The sequence below is a fragment of the Pleurodeles waltl genome, chromosome 11 (genome assembly GCF_031143425.1).
Source record: "Pleurodeles waltl isolate 20211129_DDA chromosome 11, aPleWal1.hap1.20221129, whole genome shotgun sequence".
Taxonomy (NCBI): domain Eukaryota; kingdom Metazoa; phylum Chordata; class Amphibia; order Caudata; family Salamandridae; genus Pleurodeles; species Pleurodeles waltl.
In genome coordinates this window covers 814,500,420-814,523,006 of record NC_090450.1, presented here as the reverse complement: position 1 = coordinate 814,523,006, position 22,587 = coordinate 814,500,420, and the positions used below count along the sequence as shown (strand labels likewise).

Here is a 22,587-nt window from a genome sequence, read left to right as displayed (position 1 = left end):
CACCACATTTACAAACTGGTTCAGTGGGACCATTGAGCCAGTTTGTAAAGCCCTGCGCCACATTATACCTGTGGCAGGTATAATGTATGCCGGGTGGACGTTCACACGTTAAAAGCCATGCAGAATTGGTACAGTGAAATTTACTACATTTCACTTTGCCATTCTGCACCCTCACAGCGTCACTTTTTTAACACCTACTCGGAGCAGGCATTAAAGTGACACTGGGCTTTTTAACATGGGACCCTCCTAGCTTTGCCGGAATGGTATCAGATTACTGATGCTACTCCAGCACTGCGCCATTTTTGCGACAACACATTCACTAGCATTTCTTGTACATCTGTGGAGTCGTTCGCGTTGTATCATATATACAGTATCAAAACATGGGACCCTCCTAGCTTTGTCGGAGTAGCATCAGATTACTGACGCTACTCCAGCACTGCTCCATTTTTGCACCAGCAGATTCACCAGCATTTCTTGTACATCTGTGGAATCGTACGCCATGGAGCGTTGTATTATAAATACAGCACTACCATGGCATTGTTAAGAGGTCTGGGGCTGGTGCTAGCAAACTGGTGCATCAATGCTGATGTGCCAGCTTTCTAGTAAATGAGGCCCTTACATTTGATAAGATTCCTTTTGCATGTGTAGCGATTAACTTATTTTCTTATTTTTTGCACTGTTGAGCAAATACATATAATTCTGTTATAATCCACTCTTCCATTATGCATAAACAATTAGTCAGTACCATTTAAATGTTCATAGTACCTCCATATTAGAAATTTTACTTTTTCATGTGGTATCCTTCCATACAATTTAAAATATGGTACCATTGTTTAAACTCAAACCACCTCTTTTATGACAAAAGCCGTGTTTTACCAGCAGAAAGGTATACCACTGTAACACCTCATGATTTTTATAAGTCACAGCAATTATTAGAACATTAAGCACAATCTACATCACAAAGTGTATATTCCCAAATTGTTATATCCATTCAGAACATGACTCAAAGTAGTGCTGCTGTTGATTTATTACATAGACAGAGTTAAGTCTACATGGAAGTTTTTACTATTTGTTATTAATTTACAAAAGTAATACTCAGTATCACTACGGCCCTTTGATGTGATACCACCATTTCATCCAAGTACATTCATACAAAGCTCCCTCAGCTCTTCAATGTCAATTTCTCATTACTGTGGGCACCATCTTGAATTACTACTAAAATTAGCAGGACTCATTATTAACATGATCATTATCTTGTTGCCCCAGTTTGAATCACCAAGTATATTGATCATACTGTGAACGAGTCGACATTTAAATATCAAAAAGGCTGTCACTCCAGGCTATTTTAAAAAGATTTTACAAGTGGAAATTTTCACTATGTGCTAATATTTAACAAATCTAATATTCAGCATCATTTCAACCCTTAAAGTGATCTGCTATTCTTTATCTAAATACATTCATATAAACTGTCTTGGCACTTCAATATAGATTTTTCGTTACTATGGGTGCCATCTTCACCTATCACTAAAGTTAGCGGGGTTAATTTTCAACATGATTATTATCTCTGTTGCTCCCATTTGAACCCCTAAACCTATTAGTCATATTTTAAACAAGTCAGGATTTAGATATCAAAAAAGACTGTCACTCCAGGTTATTTAAAAAAATTCCTCAAGCATATATTACCCAATGTTACTCCCATTTTGATCCCCACATATTAACCAGACTGGAAATGGGTCAGGATTTGAATGTCGAACAAGGTCATTACTCCAAATTAATTTTAAAAAGTTCCACAAGTGTATACTCTGCTCACAATTAACATATTTCCTGCAGGACAAAGTTCTAACCGAACCTGATCTTTTAGTTTCAACTCAATCCTGCCCTAAACCCAACCACCAGGCATGCTGTTCTTACCTTTCAGTAATATGAGGTTAAATATTGGGCAAAACATCCATCAATCCGGTCGTTTGTCGACTCCGGCATCAACCCGAAATGCCTTACCCTGCTCCTTAATATAGCTCCACCATCTGACATCAAGTTGCATTCACCTGAACTTCCTCAGCGTTCAAATGTATATGCCTCATTTCAATGGGCGCCATCTTGAACTATTGCCTAAACAAATTCTTACTACCTTTTACACATGATATACCAATTTCTTTAACTGTCCGTTTCAAAAAAGTAATTAAAAATGAAAGGTCTTTTCACTACTCTCTTCATAACATTATTCTGCCTTATTATGGCTACCCTGTCCCATTTGTGCAGGTGCCATCTTGGGCTATCACCTGTACGACTCCATGTTTCCTTAACGCTTTGTATGCCACTTGTACTGATGTTCATAAAAAAAAAATGTAGTAAAACTACGAAAGTCCTTTCACTTTTGTTCATCTGGACATTATTTAACTTCTCTCAACTTTTAGCACTTATATCTCATTTTTGTTTTTAGTTTTATGTTTAAGGCATCATCTTACATTACTTTAGCTTGTGCCAAGGTGTATTACTTTTACGAGCGCTATCTTTAACTGTCATTTGAACGACTCCTTATTTCCTATTAATACATTATGTACTAATTTTCTTAATTGTAATTTTTTTATGAAATATGCACATTCCAAAAAAATAAATGAAAGCAAAAAAAATATTTTCACACCTTTCTTCCCAACATGTATTTAATCTATTACGATCACTTTAACTTATTTATCACATTTTTACAGGTGCCATTTTGGCCTTTTACTCGTACAACTCCATATTTCCTTAAAACTTTGTATACCAGTTGTCCTAATGTTCATATAAAAATATAGTAAAACTAAGAAAGTCCTTTCACTTTTATTCATCTCCACATTATTTAACTACTCTCAATCATTTAGCACTCATATTTTATTTTTACGGCGTCATCTTACATTGTGTAAACTTGTGCACAAGTGTATACATTGTGTAAACTTGTGCACAAGTACGCCATCTTGTACTATCGTTTGAACGACTCCTTATTTCCTATTATTTCCACATACTGTCCATTTTTTATCCATGCTAATATGCTTTTACTCTGCCCAAAGTCACATGTTTTTATTTTTCTACCTTGAAGTATATTACTTTTACCTCATCAGATTATATAGTTGTATTCCATAAATGTATCATAAATTAAAGTTCTTATTTTATAAATTATCAATCAGCATATATGACATTATTCTAATTACTTGGCTCATTGTATACGTATTTTATTTTAATGATATCTATGGATTAATATTAACACAAACCATTCTTTGAAGTCTCTCTTGTTTATATTATTAAATATTTAAAGATATCACCCATCCAAGAACTTATGACAGACTTTAGTACAGTGATCCCTATTTCCTATAGGGGATAGAGAACATATTTATATGGTACAAGAGGGCCTGTTACCAATTTTATGCTATTACAAGCTACCCTACTATTCTTCATCCCATCCTATTGTAATCTCATCATATTTTCACATCACACTATACTAAAATGTGACAATTCTTATCCAGGATACACATACATTATCACCTAACTAATTATCCTCCATATTCTCACTCTTATCTACCTCATAGGAAATAGTGAAGGTGTCCCCCTCTGTGTTTAGGCCTTTTTCTACTGTCCTTAGTTTTGCTATCCATCTAGCTTCATTTTGCCTGAGGAGTAACTCTCTGTATACTATGAAAAGAAAAGCCCAACTTTTGGGGATGTTCTTCTCTTATATGCTGATGTATACAGCTCCTAGAATTGCCATTCTTCATGGCTCTTTGTTTTCGAGATTGAAAAGGCCTAATGGTGCTGCCTATATTTATCAATTTGCTTTTACAAATAAGGGCATGAACCACATGTGTACTGTTACAGTTTATAAACTCATTGATTTAGTATATCTTTCTAGAGTTATACGAAAACTGCTTCATCTTGTCAATGCTCTATATACATATGCTACAATCTGCTCATTTATATATCCCTTTTGGTTGTTGTGATAACCAACTGTTATTAGATACTTTTGCAGACATATAGTTTCTAGTACTTTTAGTTTTTCTGTAATGTTTGTTAGACCAGACACCCTTCTTAATAACTCCCAATGTTGTTGTAAAATCTTGTAGATGTAATTGTATTTCATGCTATATGTGGACACAAAAGCTAACCTTCTTCCTTCCATTACACATCTTTTTTCTTTTGTGATGTAGTACTCCTACTAACTGTCCCAATCCTTTTTTCTGCTTGACTCAATGTTGTTTGATTGTATTCGAGAATTTTAAGTATATTTCTCAAACTCTGAATCTCTAACAAAATCCAAATCCTCACTACAATTTCTTCTGATTCTCATCATTTGACCATAAGAAATACTATTAATTACATGTTTTGGATATGCACTGTCTGCTCGTAATATACTGTCAGTGACCTTCCTAATTAATCTGCTACATTTTTACTGCCCTTTATAAGTAGTTCCACATCCAAAAAGGTGAATGATTTGTCACTAAAGATCATGGTGAACTTTACATTAAATGCATTGCTGTTCAGATATTTGAAAACTTCCTCCCGTAGTGCTGTTTAACCTTCCATGTCAGTAGTATATTAGCTATGAAGCAACCCCAAAACATATATTTGGGGTCCACCAGGGGAAGGTATCCCCCCCCCATGCACCTTCAGTAGAATGTAAATAAAGGGACTGCAAGGGGGGGGGGTTACTTCTCAAATATCTGTATTGTAAATCATTTATTAGTTCCATTTCCATTCAGTCATTACATTTGGAGGCTAAGGATGTGATCAGTCCTCCTATGGGATTCCCTTTCAAACTTTTATAACAGCCTGTATCACTTAGCTGGGGGGCAATCTGGCCTTCTTAATCAATCCCATTCATGACTAGGATATTTACCCCTTTATCTGCTTCACAAATAATGATAGTTTCATAATTTCTCAGATCTCTAATAGTGGCTCGTTCCTACAAAATAAGGTTATATAGCATTCCCCTACTCACTTTGTTTGTTGGAAAGCCATTGTCCTCTAAGCTATGTAGGTCTTCTGTTACTTTCTGAACAAACAGATCAATAGCCTGCATATTGTTTCCCTTGTGGTGTAAACTTTGTGGTTGGTTTCAAACCACTGTCTTTAGAGGAATCAATCTTAATACCCAATTTACTACACATTTTCCGGATATCAAGTGATTCATCATTTATTGATATTAAGGAATATACATCTTTCAGATCGGCAATTGAAAATTCTGATATCCTATCTCTTTTTATAGCAGGTACCTCTCTTTTCGCCTGTCTAAAAAAAAAAAAATCACTTTTAATTGTCTAGCAGACTTGAATAAGTTAATATTTAATTGTGATAAATCACTGTTGGTTGTGACACAAAATCCCAAACCTCTCTTTGGAACATCTATCTGTAAGTCATCAAAGTACTATTTAACAAACTTATCACTTGCCCATCAACCTTAGCTCCAGGTTGGAGTCCATGTTGTTATCTAAATACGATTTCTTGTCTGATTTCTCGTATGAGTTCCTATATCATCTCCTCTCCCTTCTCCCCAGCCTGGTTTTACTAATTCTTTACGCATACCTATTTTTATTCTGTAAACCTGGTCGGAAGAAGAGGAGCTATGTACTGTTTTTTCCCCATTTAATTGTTTGTAGGTTCTTCCTCTTCATATAAAGAGACACTAGAACTACTAATCAAACTGCTCTCCTTATCTTTCAAGTTTTTTTTAGTACTTCCTTCCTGTTTCAGGCTCGTCATCTCTACTTGCAAATTTAAGTACTCTTCCATTCTCATAATCCCTTTCATTATGTCTAATCTTACTCAGATTTTATTCTCTTATTGTTTTTTGGTGTGTGTTTATCACTTTATTCAAAATCTCATAGTTTTTCGCAGTTAAATCTTTTGCATCCATATCCTTAATCGCTTGTTCCAACGCCTCTATCTGGCTCTTCAACTGAGCAACTTTTCTTTCTTTTTTTGGTTTGTAAGCCGTCACAGCCATAGGAGTTGGCACCAGGGTTGATGGAACCTTATGAACCTGACCGGTGCAGGAACAATAACTATGACTGCCCAGTTTGGAAAAAAATGTTTTTTAATAGACCTTCTTATGTTTCCCATTAATCGTCTCCCCACATAGAGGAAATTGTGTCTCAGTCCTTTCATTGAGACCAGTCCATTTAAGCAATCTTGGGCACTTGTTCGCTAGGAAACTTTGCTACCTCGGAGAAGCTTCACTGCATACAAACTAGTTGCAGGTTTTCCAACAGAATGAAAGAAATAGGGCGGTCACTTTTAACCCCTTAGCTCCTAAGTGCTGAGCCCTTTTTTGGATGTTTCTGGAACTTTGTGCTGAGCCCTTCGTGACACCTTTCTGCAAAAGGTACCCAGGGCAAATTTGCATGCATGTTGGGATTATAAAGATAGCCAGTGTTTGTCAGTTATTTTGGAGGGATTTCAAAAAAATAGCCAAAGTATAGAAAAAGGTTTTTGGGAACCTGTGGAAAAAGGGTTGTGCAAGAAAGTGTATGTTTTTGCTTAAAAATGGCATCAACAAAATGTTAAAATGGTTGCTGTGCCAAGAACATCATCATCTTCCTGGTTTTCTTATTGGTATTGGTAAGATTAGTGGGGGTAAACCACCCCCAATAATCTTTCCTTCACAGGGAGCAAAAAGACAGCTGGTCCTGGACAGCATGACCCAATGGCTGGGCTGGTGGCTCCCAAATTTTTTTTAAATAGTGTTTTCTGGTGTCCATTGGGAATTCTACCTCCTGTGGTGGGTAGATTGGTGTAATCCCTCCCACCCAAATCGCCTCAGCATTGGGCCAGAAAGACAGTGTTGGGACAGAAAAGCCCCTGCATAGTAAAGGACGTGGCCACCTGCCCTGAGTGCCCCATCCACATGGATATCTGTATCTCTGGTAATCATTTCTGTTCATGGGCAAACCCGGATTATAAGTGTTCACCATGACCTAGACCTGCCTTGTGGTAATGTGGTCTGGCTAGACCAGGTGAGGCACAACAAGCGCTGCCTTGTGAAGGCCGGAGGGCTATAGCCTTTACTATGAGTTAAGTGACATGAGCATGGTGGTGGCAGCTTACCAGTTTTGTGTTCACGAGAATCAGTAGTATAAACAGACCTTTTTACCTAAGTCATTGTAATGTGGCCTAATGGCTCACTTATGTAAGGTTCTGTGGCTGTGTACTTTCCTTGGCCTGCATGGATTGTGTGTTGTGCCGGACAGTGCATGATACTTGCATGTACATACTGGAATGCATATGTGTGTGCCCTTGTTTAGTACATAACATGGGGGCCTGTAAGTTCCATTTTGGAAGCACAGGGCCTCAAGAGGCTAGAAAATTTAAAAATTCAACCAAGAGACAGCAGATGTGTATTGAGGCTATTCCTGAGGGCTCTGGTGGGGCACACGCTCTGAAGGAAAGGAGTAGGGCATTCTCTGTGCCCATCAAAAGTCTTTTTGATTCAAGGAAGGCTTACAGCTCAGTGGGGCCTGTGCTCATCATCAGGGAGATGGTGGGGCTGGTAAGGCTGGCATTGTGAACCCAGAAATCTTGACAGAATGGTAGGCTACGGACTTCGAACCTTTGTGGGACATTTCTCTGACAACCAGGTGTGATGTCCAGTTACTCCCATGTCCTGTGTTGTGGGTCAGTCCGAGTTGGAGTCACTCTTGCAATGGCATACTGTCCCTTCGACAAAGGACAATGCAGATTAGAGGGTACTTCAAAGGATCTGAAAGTGGGAGACTTTTGTTCTGATGAGGGTGCTCACCCCTGTCTCCTAGGGGAGTTGGCGGGCACTGTGTTCCTCCTAGAAGATTTGTGCTTGGGACATTTCATACCTTTTGGTTCTGTTAGTGTGTTGAAGCCTTCTCTTGTGCCTCTAGCTTTTTTTGTGAAGGATGGGTTTAGATAGAACGGGGTTGTGTTTGTGTCCTCCTTGAACTTGTACCTGATAAGGCCCTCTAGGGCCCTGGCTTGCTGCCCTTTGTGGGGCTCTGGCTGCTTCTTTTCCTTAGCCTATACATTGCATGTCAGCCCTACTTTGTGTTGCCTGGCAAGGAAAAGAGGATGAGGGGTTGTTGGCACAGACTGGGTCTACGCCATCTGGCACATGCCTCGCCTCACTTATTGCTCTCTGTGGGCCTGTTCTCGGGTTTGGATGTTGAATCCTTTGTGGGTTGAATACTTTACACCTCTTTTGCCATATTCCCTTATTCCGTGCAGGGCATGGGAATTTGGGATGTTTATTGTGGCTGATTCTTGCTTCCCCACTGTGCTGTGATTGAGGTGTTAATATCTATTCTGCTGATCCTACCATTCCTGTTCTGCAATCCTCTTGTTTGTTTTTTTCAGGACGTGGCTTCCTCTGCTGGTCCAGTGTAGTGGCATATCAAACTGTAGGGTGCAGAGTCTAGCATGCTTTCTTTTCTTGTTACAACTTTTCTAGTGGGGCTTGTTTGTGCACCCATGTCCCAATTTTGATTTATGCTGTGGGCCTGATCTGCTAAGATGTGTTTGCTGTTGTACTCTTGCCTGTTGGGGTTTTGTGCTCAGTTTCCCTCTTTCCTTCTTGGTTTATAGTTTGTTCCACATGCTCTCTCCGTTCTACAGAGCTGGACATGCCCCTACGTTTGTTTGGGGCTTTTTGTTCTTCTTTTGAGGTCTGCAGGTTTTTTTCCAGACCTGTTCTAGGGGACCTACACTTGACTGTTTTTGTCTGTGCTCTAGTGTAGGTAGGCATCGAGTGTCAGTATCCACTTAGGCTTCTCTCCTGCCATGGCTTGCTAGGTCCTGGGCTTTGTACTGGTAATCTTTTATTTCTGGGCCTTCATTAGGTAGAGATGAGGCCTGCACACCTTTAGTTCTAAACGTTTTTAATTATACTTCAGCTGACTTTCCTGTCATCCTCCCAGCTTCTCTACCTTCCAGCTCCTCCCCACCCCTCCTACTAAGATGCCATAGCCCTAACATTCTACATTCCTTACTCAGCTTTTATATTATGACCACACATCTCTCCCCTAAGATTATCATGAATCTTAAGGTTTAACAATGCTTGAGCAATCTTACAATATAGTAATACTTCAACATTTCATACACTTAAATACCTCTATATTGTATCATAATACAATACATATATATAATACAAGATTGTAACTTCGTGTACTTTCTACATTTATTATGCTTGGATACCTATAGTACAATATTGTAACTTCATGTGTTTTTCCTTAACCCATATTTCCATTGTTCTTTCACTTTACACACACCTCCCATACTCCACATTGTTCCATCCTCCAGCATTACTACATTACGTTTGGTTTCCTTTGCTCTGCGTTGAGTAGAATACTTGTTATCTCCTTTACAGACAAAATTCCCCGTCCTTACAACAACCCAATCTCCACTTCGTACATAACACTTCTTCAAAGCACTTCTTTTAATGTAATGCTGTACATTATTCTTCCTAGACCTTTTTCTTCACTTCTTCACAATCAACTCTTACATTGACTCTTCCACTCAACCATAGGGGAACTTCATTCTAGCGGTTCCCTTCCTTTCAAGGATACAAACAGTGACACACCTGTCACAGAATGGGGAGCTGCCTTATGTGACCAAATCATCGTCCTTAATTTTTTTCCTCATGGAAGTCCATTGGCCAGTGATAATTGGATATTTTCCATTATCAAACAGTTTCCCCTCTCCAGTATCGCATTGGCCTGGAGTTGGAAAAGGTCTGCCCTCTTCTGAACTATTCCCAGCCTGGAAAGATAGCTAGTCATTTCCCTAGAAGTAAATTGCACCCCATTATCCAACACAATGGTTTTAGGTATTCCCTCCTGCATGAATGTTTCCTCCAAAAACTAAGACTTCTGCTGTATTCACATGCTCCATAGTCCTTATAGCAACTTATTTAGTGTGATAATCTACTAGTACCAGGCTGTACCTATTTCTTGATCTCAACCTTGACACAGATCCTAGGAAATCAATAACCAACTTTTCCCATGGTCTTTCAGGAAAAAACATACAATTCAATGGTGGGTTCTTCATTACCTTGGTCTTATCACTGTTGGCACATGCAACAGAATTTCTCACCTTTTCCTCCACATCACTGTCCATGCCAGTCCACCAGATGACTTCCTCACTTTCCTTTTCGTCAGTCCATGTCCCAGTTCTCTTCCAGGGGATCCTCATCAATAGTCATAAACATTGAATATTCCCGCCCTTGTGCGGGGACCCCGGAGCATATATAAAATATACACATATTATACATGTGTAACAAACAGTCATGCAGGCTATCATGTTAAAAAACAGGCTAACATGCTTTATTTCTATGAAGTTTTATTTTTTATTTTTTTATATTAAATACTACAATAGAGCATAAATATGTACCCAAGCTCCTAAAACTAGGCTTAGGGAAGTAAGCAGTAGCAAACTCTAGAGAAAAAATAGAAAAAACTGCATTGAAAAACAATGAAGCATTCTTAGCCAATAGGCTGCATGCAGGTTAACACAGGAGAACCATAAAAACTTTGGCACCGTGCCTTTAAGACTCTGAGCACCTCCAGTATCCCACCATGCCTCAGGGGTGAAGGAAAGGTGACAGTTGGTTCACAGTTAGGTCAATTCTTTTTTCCGGCTTCTTCTGAGAGGATCCTGGAGCATTGAGCTCTCAGTTTTTCTGAGTTTTTCTCAGAAAAATTCTTTAAAAAAGCGTTTTTTCACTTTTCACTCGACAAATAACACCTTTGTCTGAGCTAGGCAGGTTTTTTCTGACAGAAAAATGCCTTCACTTTTTGTCAAATGCCCTGCTTGTGGGAAGAAGAAGGCCCAGTCAGATCCCCACTCTCTGTGCATAGTGTGCCTGCCTCAGAGTCACTGCCCTGACACTTGTAAGTACTGCAAGAACATGTCTAGGAGGACTCTGCAAGACAGAGAGAAGATCCGGCTACATGGGCTTCAGGAGAGGAAAAGAACATCGTCCTCCTCACTTCCCAGACAGCCAGAAGGTTATTCTCAGGAGAGAATGGCCCGGTCGACGTCGACAGGTAGGAAAGTACCTGTTTGTTCACTGTCGACGTCGTCGCTACCACCGTCTCACCTGCATAGATCGCCGTCGACGGCGACACGCCCGACGTCGAAGGGAACGGCGTCGGAGGGACATCAGAGCAGGGGCAGGTCTCCGTCGACGGCAGCCCGCCGATCGACGTCGAGCCATCGCCGGCGTGCCCGGTCGCCGCCAAAGACTGTGCGCCCCCCCCGACATCAGGACACACGACGTCGAAATCGCTACAAAGGCACGAGAGACATCCGCCGTCGACCTCCCATCGCTCCACGTCGAGGCACACGACGGCGAGCAGGTCGAGGTCCAAGGATCGCCGTTCGACGTCAAGGCACTCAACGTCGTGGCACTCAACGTCGAGGCATGAGCAACCGGCAGGGCGTCCTTCGACGTCGAAACAGCCATCGACGTCGACACAGGTTTTACCTGTCCCACAGGGAGCAGAACATCGCCCCACGCCAGACAAGGCGCCATCTCCAGTGGTCTCCATACCGAGCGACTCTTCTCGGTCAAGAGCAGCATCTTCTGGGCATGTCTCGCCCATCAACCTATCTCCGAGATGGCTGGAGAGCCTCAACAGACCAGCGGCCTCCCCAGATTCGCAATATTCACGAATGTATTCACCTACTGCCTCCCTGCCAAGAACGCAATCACCGACAGCCAGGGCAGAACGGGCTCGTTCAGCTCCTCGCCAACCGACCGCGAGGCCTAGACGCTCGGCTACAGCGTCTTGCAGCAGGTCTCGCTCTCAACGAAGATCCAGGTCGCGGTCAAGGAGAAGATCACCCTCTTGGCCTTCATCAGGTTCATCTGTCGGGCGTTACTCACCCACCCTAACAGATTCACCACCTGCTAGAGTCTCACCGGTGGATGACATTACCACATTCAACGAGGTGTTGCTAAGAGGAGCGCAGAAACTCAACATAGAGGTTCCAGAACATCTACCTCCTCATCGGTCATCTTTGAGACTCTACAACAGAGATCAGCGTCAAAAAAGTTGCTGCCTCTAGTGCCTGGTTTGTTGCAGCCAACCATGGCCACTTTTATGGCCCCAGCCTCGCTTAAGTCTGCCCCGGCTAGAATTCTCAAAAAATACAAGGCTCCAGAACAGGACCCTTTATTCCTTAGAAAGGATCCGCCACCGGACTCGGTTATCATAGCTGCCGCCCGAAAGAGCCACTCGGTGGCATCTTCATCCACGGTACCCCCGGATAAAGAGAGCAGGCATCTAGACTCTCTGGGGAGAAAGATATGCGGGACAGCGGCTTCAGCAATGAAGGTCTCCAGTGCGTCTGCACTCCTGGGCAGGTATGATCGTTCTCTGTGGGACTCCCTCAGTAGATTTACAGAAAAATTGCCCAGAGAAGACACACAAGATTTCCAGGGGATACTACAAGAAGGATGCCTGGTATCCAACCAGGTTATCAGCGCGGCAGCAGATGGGGCGGATTTGGCTGCTCATGGATACGCACATGGTATCTGTGCGAGGAGATCTTCCTGGCTGAGGCTCACTGGCTTGAAACAGGAAGCACAACAACGCATCCTGAATCTCCCATTTGCTGGGAACTCTCTATTCGGTGCCCATGCAGACGAAGAGATGGCCCGCATGAAGACCGAGGTGGATACCATGAAGGCGGTGGGCCTCGAAAGAAAGAAAGATTTCAGGCGGAGGTACAGGCCGTATGACAGGCGCCCTTTCCAGCAGAGGGTTCAAACCCTTCATTGGTCGCAAAGGTCACAGCAACGTCAGGGACGCCCTCTTTTTCAAAGGAGAAACACAAGGGAGCGAGGGTCAAGTAGACCTCAAAAGTCCACTCCGAAAGCACCCACCAAGCAATGAAATCTCGCTTCCCTCGACACTGTACATCACTCCGGTGGGGGGAAGTATTACGGCTTATCTTCACGAGTGGCACTCTATCACAAGAGACAAATGGGTGCTCAATATTGTCGAACATGGCTATTCTCTTCTTTTCAAACAGCCTCCACCACGCTTGCCACCAACCAAAGACAATCCATCTCATCTCAGCTTGCTACGCAAGGAGGCTCTCGCCCTCCTAAAAAAGAATGCCATAGAAAAGGTTCCACTTGCACACAGAGGACAGGGGTCTACTCCCGTTACTTTCTAGTGGCAAAGAAGGGTCGAGAGGGCGTTTTCAGGCCAATTCTGGACCTACGGCTGCTGAACAAATACATAAGGAAGCAGAAGTTCAGAATGCTAGCGCTTCACCAGATTTTCCCTCAACTGCATCAGGGAGACTGGATGTGCTCCATCGACCTACAGGATGCGTACTTTCACATCCCGATAGCTCCCAAACATCGAAAATTCCTGCGCTTCCGAGTAGCGTTACAGCATTACCAGTTCAGAGTTCTACCCTTTGGCCTGAAATCTGCCCCAAGAGTTTTCTCGAAATGTATGGCAGTGGTGGCGGCACATCTCCGAAGACAAAGGATATACATATATCCATACCTAGACGACTGGCTACTAAAGGCTTCTTCTCCGGAGCAGGCAAGAAGCCATCGGGACTTTGTACTAGGAGTTTGCGAAGCTCTAGGTCTTCAGGTCAATTACCAGAAGTCAACCTTGATTCCAACGCAGAATCTTCACTACCTAGGAGCTATCATAAACACAGAACTCCAAAATGTGTATCCTTCGGAGGAACGACTATCCTCAATAGACAGGAAGTGCCAGGACCTGTTGAGAGACAGCGCACCTACGGCACGTCAGGTGACATCACTGCTGGGCTCCATGGCATCGTGCATTTTTATTGTCCCAAATGCCAGACTCCACATGAGACCCCTCCAAGAGGCATTGGAGACCAACTGGAGCCAAAGAACAGGTCGCTGGGAGGACACGGTGCGGCTACCGGCGGTAGCACTTCAGTCATTGAGATGGTGGATGCACAGACCTCACCTGTCAGTGGGTGCTCCGTTTCACCAGGTGCTTCCATCCGACACCCTAGTAACGGATGCATCTCTTCAGGGATGGGGGGCTCGTTTGGGTCCTTTTCAAGCGCAGGGTCTGTGGTCAGACAAGGAAAAGCAGTACCACATCAATCTGCTAGAACTCAGAGCGGTCCATCTGGCTCTCAAGTCTTTCATACCGCTAATTCAGGGGAAAACTCTCTTGATACAGACGGACAATACAACCACGATGTATTACTTGAACAAACAAGAGTCCCAAGCGATATGGCATTGGCTCCTGGCCAGAGGAATGTCAATTACAGCAGTTCACCTGCCAGGTCAGCAGAACGTGGAAGCAGACTTTCTAAGCAGACACCTGGAGGACGTTCACGATTGGGTCCTACACGGCGAAGTCGCAGAATACATCTTCGCGCAATGGGGTCGGCCTCAACTGGATCTCTTCGCAGACGAAGTAAACAAGAAATGCCCAGACTTCGCATCCAGGTTCTACCGTCCGGGATCTTGAGGGAATGCCCTGTTGATCGACTGGTCAGGGATATTTCTTTACGCTTTTCCTCCGATTCCCCTCATTCCGGCAGTGATCAGCAAACTTTACAGATCCAGGACCAGAATGATTCTTATAGCGCCACAATGGCCCCGACAGTTCTGGTACACGGATCTCCTCAACCTGTCGGAAAAACCTCACAGGAGGCTGCCGTGCAGACCGGATCTTCTGAGCAGAATGGAGGGCAGGATTCTACATCCCAACCTACCCTCTCTGAGCTTAACAGCATGGCTCCTGAATTCCTGCAGTATGGGCACCTAGGGCTCTCGCAGGAGTGCATGAACATCTTGAAAGAGTCCAAACGGCCTTCCACGCGGCGTTCTTACGCTTTTAAGTGGAAGAGATTCTACATATGGTGCTGTCAGAAAGGTCATAATCCCATACGGGCGCAGGAGGATGTCATACTGTCCTATTTGCTTCATCTAGCGAAGTCCGGTCTGCAGGTATCCTCTATTAAGGTACATTTGTCTGCTATTACAGCCTATCGCAAGTCACCTTCTCAGGAATCCTTCTTTACAAAACCTGTAGTCAAGGATTTCTTAGAGGGTTTGAAGAAAGTTTTTCCGCCAATTCGGAGGCCTTCTCCTCCATGGGAACTGAACATAGTCCTGGCAAAACTTATGGGCCCTCCTTTCGAGCCTATACATAAGGCCTCTTTACAACACCTTACGTGGAAGACGGCTTTTCTAGTGGCCATTACTTCAGCGAGGAGGGTCAGTGAAATCCAGGCCTTGTCTTCAAAAGAACCGTACACGTTTTTTCATGACAATAGAGTGGTTCTTCGAACTCGCCCATCTTTCCTTCCGAAGGTGGTGTCAGAATTCCATATTAATCAGACCATATCTTTACCGACGTTCTTTCCCAATCCGGAGACTCCGGCAGAGAAAGCATTGCACTCATTAGACTTGAAAAGAGTGCTGAAATTTTATCTGGACAAGACAAAATCGATTAGACACTCTAACCGCTTGTTTGTAAACTATGGTCATTTAAGGACAGGAGAGGCAGCATCTAAGCGAACAATATCAAGATGGATAGTTTCTTGTATTGTTAATACTTACCAGCTAGCTAATAAACAATTACTAGCGCGGCCTAGAGCGCATTCCACAAGGGGTAAAACGGCTACTGCTGCTCTCCTTAACAATGTTCCGATATCTGAGATTTGTAAGGCTGCTACATGGAAGTCTGTCCATACGTTTACAAGACATTATTGTTTAGACTCAGATGCAAGAGCGGATGCCCAAGTGGGGCAGGCCTCTCTAAGAAATCTATTTGCGTAAGACATATCTATTCCTGCACTTCTATCGGACAGTCCGCTGGGTTTAGGGATGGGCTTGCTAATCTATTCAATGTTTATGACTATTGATGAGGATCCCCTGGAAGAGAAGGATAAGTTACTTACCTGTAAATCCTAGTTCTCTTCCAGGGGTATCCTCATCAAAGTCATAAACAACCCACCCTCCTCCCCGGACGCACGTCTCCTAGAAGTGCAGGACAGACTGTGTCTGGAATCAGTTATACAAATTGTCACCGTAAAAAGAACTGACCTAACTGTGAACCAACTGTCACCTTTCCTTCACCCCTGAGGCATGGTGGGATACTGGAGGTGCTCAGAGTCTTAAAGGCACGGTGCCAAAGTTTTTATGGTTCTCCTGTGTTAACCTGCATGCAGCCTATTGGCTAAGAATGCTTCATTGTTTTTCAATGCAGTTTTTTCTATTTTTTCTCTAGAGTTTGCTACTGCTTACTTCCCTAAGCCTAGTTTTAGGAGCTTGGGTACATATTTATGCTCTATTGTAGTATTTAATATTAAAAAAAAAAATTAAAAAATAATTAATAGAAATAAAGCATTTTAGCCTGTTTTCTAACATGATTGCCTGCATGACTGTTTGTTACACATGTATAATATGTGTATATTTTATATATGCTCCGGGGTCCCCGCACAAGGGCGGGAATATTCAATGTTTATGACTTTTATGAGGATACCCCTGGAAGAGAACTAGGATTTACAGGTAAGTAACTTATCCATATCCCCCATGTGCAATGTTGATAATATGTGTTCGGATTCCACTTGGAGGTATGATTTGATTTTGCCTCATTAGCTTTCCACCAATTATGTGCACCTCCTCTTTAAATTTGAAATATTCACTCATTTTCTTTTTCAGATCACCTCCATTGCCCCATCCACATACAACTCTACATCACCAAATCATTCTACTTTGTGGCATTCCACTCTTCCACATATATTGCCGTCTGTCCCTCAATTGCCCCTTCCTCTTTGTCAGTTATCTCTTCAACAACTTATTCCTCATTCACTAGCATTCTTGATAAATAATCTGCCACTACATGTTTGCTGGTCCTCATGAATTTCCTATAAAAATTGTAAAACATTACTGACAACAACTACCTTGATATGCGCAGTGTGACTATTCCTTTCAAACCTTTTCCCCCTTTGAAAATATAAGTTAAGGAGTTGTGGTCAGTTCTTACCTTAAAGGTAAACCCTATACATAAAACCTAAAGTGGTTAATTCCCCAACTACACACCAAGGCTTCTCTTTCAATTATAGAATATATGGTTCTGTTCCCTGTAACCTCTTGGGCACAAAACCAATCACATACTCTCTACCATCCTTGACTTGCGTTAATACTTCCTACATTATTGACATCTGATGTAATAAATGTCTTGCCTGTAATGTCAACATGTCCTAGTGTGGAAACTTGTGCAATGCTTTTCTTTACTTTCTCAACTGCATGCTCACATTCCTCCCCACACTCAAATACAGTGCCCTTTTTCATCAACTTTCTTAAAGTTTCTACCACCTCTGCCAAATTTCTTATGAATTTCGAAAAAGATTCTGTGAGTCCAAGAAACAATTTCAGTTCTTCTTTACTTCATGGCGTTGGTGCTTTCTCTATTGCTGTTTTTATTCTCTTCTTTGGTGTAATCCCTTCCTTTCTTATACCATGTCCTAAACATTTTAGTTCTTTCCTTCTGATTTGGAATTTCTCCTTGTTTATTGTCAATTCATATCACTTCATTTGCTTCATCACCTCTTCAAATAATTGATCATGGTCACTTTCACACTTCCCTACAATGAGTAAGTCATCCTGAAAGCATAATATTTGAGCCATATCTCCAAAAATATTTTCATTATTCTTTGAAATACTGCTGGGGAAGAGGCAAGCCTAAATGGCATCCTTTTGTGACAGAAAGCTCCTAACAGAGTTGCAAATGATGTCAAGTGTCTTGATTCCAAATGCAAATTAACCTGATGATGTGCAGCCAACATATCCAACACACATATCCAAAACACTAAAGTTAACACTCTTATCCTTCATTGTCAACATTTCAGATATATTAGGAAGTGGCTGTCTATCCACCCAAATGGGCCTATTAAGATCTAAACACAAGAAGATTTTCCTCCTTTTTTTGGTGCCACAACAATCGGCATTAACCATTTGGATGCTTCAATTGGCTCAATAATGTGTTGTAATCATTTGTCTAGTTCTTTTTGCAAAGGTTTGTTCATCATAGTAATGTTTCTTACTTTATGGATTACTGGTTTTGCACCTTCTTTTAGTCTTATTTTAGGGGAAAAACCTTTCAATAGACCAAATTCATGAGAGAATACCGATGGATACTTCTTCATCAAATCACACTGGTCCTGACCAAGTATTTCCTCCCCTTCATCTTCCTCTGCCACCATCACTGGTTCTTTAGAATTAGGGTTATTTTTATTTCCAAATCCCTCTGATAATGCCATCCTAGCAAATCTCACCCATAGTCTGTAACATATATATTCTTCCATTGAGAGCCTTCACTTTGAATTCAGTAATTATCTACTTCATTCCTAGAATCTCAGTTGTCCTTCTTGCATAGCCTACAGCTTTTATATCCGGCTTTCACAACTGTAAATCTTTAACAAGTTTCCAAATACTCTCATATGTTTTCTTAGACACAGTGGTACACAGACTCCCAGAGTCCCCCACCACTTTTATCGGTTTGTTACACCGTAATACTTGACAATGCAGCTTCTCTAACTTGTCAATACTCTCTCGTTTTACTAATTGTAGCACTTACCTTTTTACTTCTCAAATCATTACCATTTCCCAAATCTTTCACTTCTTCATTTACAGTTAGAACTATTTCCTGAATACTTTCACAACTGTCATGCATTTGTTTTTCAGTAACTTCAATCTTTCGGTTATCTTTGTCATCAATCTTTGTTTTGAAACTTTTTCAAAATGACTTCTCCTTTAACAATATCTACAAGTTGCAGTCTTAGCCGCACACATTGCACTTGAAGCAATATGGCCAGGACCACCACAACGAAAACATTTCACCTCCCGCCAATTGATACTTCTTTGTTTTATATCTCTTTTGATTTTGGTTTTGGGCATTACTATATTTTTCATACATCATTATCTCTTTTACTCTCGTACGCAGTTGCTATCTCATTTATTGCATTTTCTTTCTTGTCACCTATTGTGTCATCCATTTCTCTTAAGCACATTGCAGTGTGTTCCATCCCCTTAGTTATTTGAACTGGCATCTTCCAAATTAGGATCCTTAGTCAAACGTTTTTCCATTATTCTCTTAGGGATAAAATATAAATCTAGCATTTGCATAGACATGTCAAAAGCATTATTGGGCTGACCATCACCCATGCCTCAAGAAACTTGAAGCAGATCTTCATATATTCTTCTTCCTTCAGTGCCTACATGAAGGAGAATGGCTTGACTCTTACGGGGTTCATATCTATCCTCTCCAGTGGCTAACATTTATGTAATAGATACATTCTTCAATTGCTTCCAAAGTACTGGTAGCTCTCCAGGTGTTTGTAAAAATAAAAAAAATTGGTTGTGATGTCATACTCTGATTTGCCATTTTCCTGTGGAAACAAATAATATAATGAACTAAAATACCAATTTAAAATAACAACTCAATATAATAAATTAGCACAATAAACTACATTAATAACCTAAAACAACAACATTGAATTCAGTTGTTTAATCCTCCCTTTTTATGTGTTGTCCAATATACATTTTATTCTCTCGCAGCCTGCATTTTATTTGTAGCCTCATATGGCATTTCTTTATTTCTTTACTTCTTAAAGGCCTGTATGATAAGTAGTATACTCTTCTTCCATACAATCTCCCCTGTAGTCCTTCTTCCCTTTCCTTGCAGTTTTTTTCAATACTTTCTTTTCAAAACATAGTCCTTCTTCTAATATTGTAATCACAGTCAACTGCATAGACCCTTCAAGGCTCCTTGTGCTCACTTCAGGCCTCATTATAGCGCTTGACAGTCTTGTGCTGCATAGAGTTCTTCGAACATTGCTGGCAGTAATCTGCACATGTGGCTCCTTAGGTCTGAGGACACACAGTTTGCTTGGCTCGCGTGCCGACGGCACACAGCTTGTTCCGCTCATGAGGTGCCGCCTATGCCTTATAATAATATTTGTTATTTTTATTGGCTAATGTCTCCCGTTAGGTCACATGAAGGTACATAAGCCAGCGCACACTTGGCTTAATCTTCTTTTAAGGTCGACAAACGATTTCTGTTCTCATCATAAGCGCCCTGATTATGTGAAAAACGATGATGTATTTTTTCCTGTGGTGGAGATGTCCAAAAGTCTGTCCTGTACACCGACAGTTCTTATCACCAATGTAGAGATGAGGCCTACACACCTTTAGCTCTGAACGTCTTTAATTACACTTCATCCTCCCAGCTTCTCCTCCTTCCAGCTCCCTCTCCATTCTGCTCTGACACAGCCCTAACATTCTACATTCCGTACTTAGCTCTTATATTATCAACACAGTATTGTTCTTGATGTGCCTCATCCACCCGGCTGTGTTATCCGATTTTATGGCATTTGCCTCTCTTCAACTGCCTTGTGGGCTGGTGTGCTTTGTGCTCTTGGTCCTCTCTTTCTGGGTTTGCAATGTTGCGAGAGTAATTAGGTGTTGGGTTTGTTTTGCTATGGCTGGGATTTGTCTGCTCTACCACGGCCTCTGGTAGCCATGGCCCCTAATCTTTTGTGCTATAGTTTTGTAGTGCCTTTTGTTTACGTTTCCCATGTCACTGGCTTTAGGTGATTGGTTTCTTAGATAGTAGCTGGCTTTGGCTTCTTTGGCTCTCCATTTGTCTTGCTTCTCTGGTGGGAAACGACTATGCCTTCCGCTTTTTGGGCTTTCTGCCCTTGTCGACCTGCTCTCTCTCTGTCTCACGCACTTACTTGGGTCTATTTTTACCTTTGGATTGGGGGCTTCATGGTTTATGTCTGGACTTTGCACTTTCTGGCTGTATCTCTTGGCGGGCCTTTGGTAAATTTTCATGTTGTAAGGACAGGGAAGAGGAAGTGATAACGCAGTAATACTTTGATTACTTATTAGTAATTGAATTACTGTGCATCTTCTTCCTTGTGCTAGTTCTTACAACCCTGCATATCTTCTGTGTGTCAGCCTTCAATCATAGTTTGTGTGTCTGTTTTGGTAGTTGAATCAGCAGGATCGTGGGAAGTGGTGGTCCTTTGTAAGTACACCAGAAGTTTAAATATGATTTTTTTTAGGGAAACAGCAGTGTCTGCCTCCAGGGTGTTGACAGAATTTACAATGTAGGGACCTAAACGAGAAAAAAGAGTCAGAGTATTGAGATAACCAGCAAGTAATCAACTCATTACTCATCTTTGTTTTTAAATCTTTTAATGGTAGTAAACTCTAATATCCCTTAAGAGTAAGGTTGATTCACTGCAAGTTTACAGTTTGCCAGTGGTTTAAAGGACAGTTAATTAGTCAGGGAACTTTCACACCAGCAGGTTATATGAATGTTGATAACAGAAATCAATTTCTTTACTTTCTTTACTCATTAAAAGGAATATCAGGAAGTAACATTATCAGTGTTTGCCTTATAGCATTATGTTCACTTTGTATTCATATGTGTATCGATGCAGTTTAGCATATTCCATTTGGCTTGCAGAAAAAGACGTTACTGTTGTTTAGAAATCCCTGTGTGCTGAATTTCTCCAACAGTTTGTATGCTTGTCAGACTAGCAAGAACTACTTCTCACAATGAGGACTATTACATTCTGTTGAATTTCATTTTGTCTAGATCTAAGTATACAGATGTGATTTTAATTAAGAGGCCAATGCGAAATTAGTTTAAGTACATTTGCTATGAATTTCATGCAGGACACTAATCTGTTTTTCATTGAGTTCACTAACCGAGAATTGTTTTAATCATTAGTTAGTTTAGAGCAGGATCTTGCTGTGGGTTTTACCTCATGATGTGGATGCAGGGCTTTTTAGAATAATGCCTGGTTACATGACAGTTAAGATTTGTGTGCCATGAATATATGTTCTCACTTTAGTAATCTCTGCACCTGCACTATATGATTAGTTAATATTACTCATCCTTATTGCTTAAGACTACACACAACCTGTGAAGCCACACTGGCCATGCGGGTACAGTATCAGCACCACTTTGAAGCTAAATCTGAGTTGGAACTATAGTGTTGGCTGTTGTGATAACAATTAATAAGTGAATTCTATATCAACAGAGAGTGTAAATTGGTGTGACATAGCTACTGTCCATTCCCATGGTTTATTTGTCCAACAGTATGGCCCAGTAGGTTCTCCAGCAATAGAAAGTGAAAAGTTAATTCTTGCAGAGGACTTTGCGTTGTCGACCAGGTGGTTGTCGTATTCTGTGCCATCGACGGTGGTAGCATTACTACTATTGACAGGGTTGTCATTAACAGAGACCCAATGGTCAACACAGGTCTTGTCTAACGTGTCATGCTTGTCTTGTTGTCATTGGTGACTTCTTAGCCATTGACAACAGAGCACTGCTAGTAGACTTTGCTGGTGAGGTACCTTTTTTGCAGGTTGGTGAACAACTGGACCTTTTTTATGAGCAGTGGAGCTTTGATTGTTGATGGCTTGAGTCCGAGAAGACACCAGTGGTGTAGACAGTACATACAGTGATCATCAATGTAGACATGTTTTCCTTCCCAAAGTCTAAGCCGGAATTGAAGACAGTTGTTTTTTCCTTTTCATCATACAGTCAGCTGATG

General features: G+C 41.5%; 1 protein-coding gene across 1 annotated transcript in view; it reads left to right on the top strand.

The window, feature by feature from the left end:
* Window positions 1–22,587, top strand: part of LOC138266157 (acyl-CoA dehydrogenase family member 11-like) — a 449,188-nt gene that overhangs the window by 336,956 nt on the left and 89,645 nt on the right. The window lies entirely within an intron of this gene.